This window comes from Pundamilia nyererei, unplaced genomic scaffold, assembly GCF_000239375.1.
Source record: "Pundamilia nyererei isolate P.nyererei 1_Seehausen unplaced genomic scaffold, PunNye1.0 scaffold00132, whole genome shotgun sequence".
NCBI lineage: Eukaryota > Metazoa > Chordata > Actinopteri > Cichliformes > Cichlidae > Pundamilia > Pundamilia nyererei.
In genome coordinates, this window is record NW_005187533.1 from 519,910 (window position 1) to 520,331 (window position 422).

Sequence of the window (422 nt, forward strand, 5' to 3'; positions counted from 1 at the left end):
CCTCCCTCCCTCAAAAGACAGCATATTGAAAGCAGTGTGTTGAGCTTCTCCAGCTTAAAGCAGTTATTTGGCAGAGAGAGAGAAAGAGAGAGAGAGAACAAAAACGAAAACTTACAGACCTTTACATAGTTTTCAGTGCTAGAAGTTGTATTTTCCTTTCCTACAAGGAGTAGTAGTTTTTTTCTTTAATTCAAACTACAAGGGGGGAAAACTGGCTTGATTTCCTGAGAACCATTGCTGGTTATTTAGCAGACAAAAAGAGGAATAGTTCAAAATAACCAACGCCATGGCCAAAAAACACTGATCCGAATTCCCAGAGTTACAAAGCATCGTCTTCATCCTCAGTAAGAGTTGTTTTTGTTGTTTTTTTTAAACTTTTTCTGTTTTTAAAAATTTTTATCTTTTTTTTTTTTAAAAGCGTT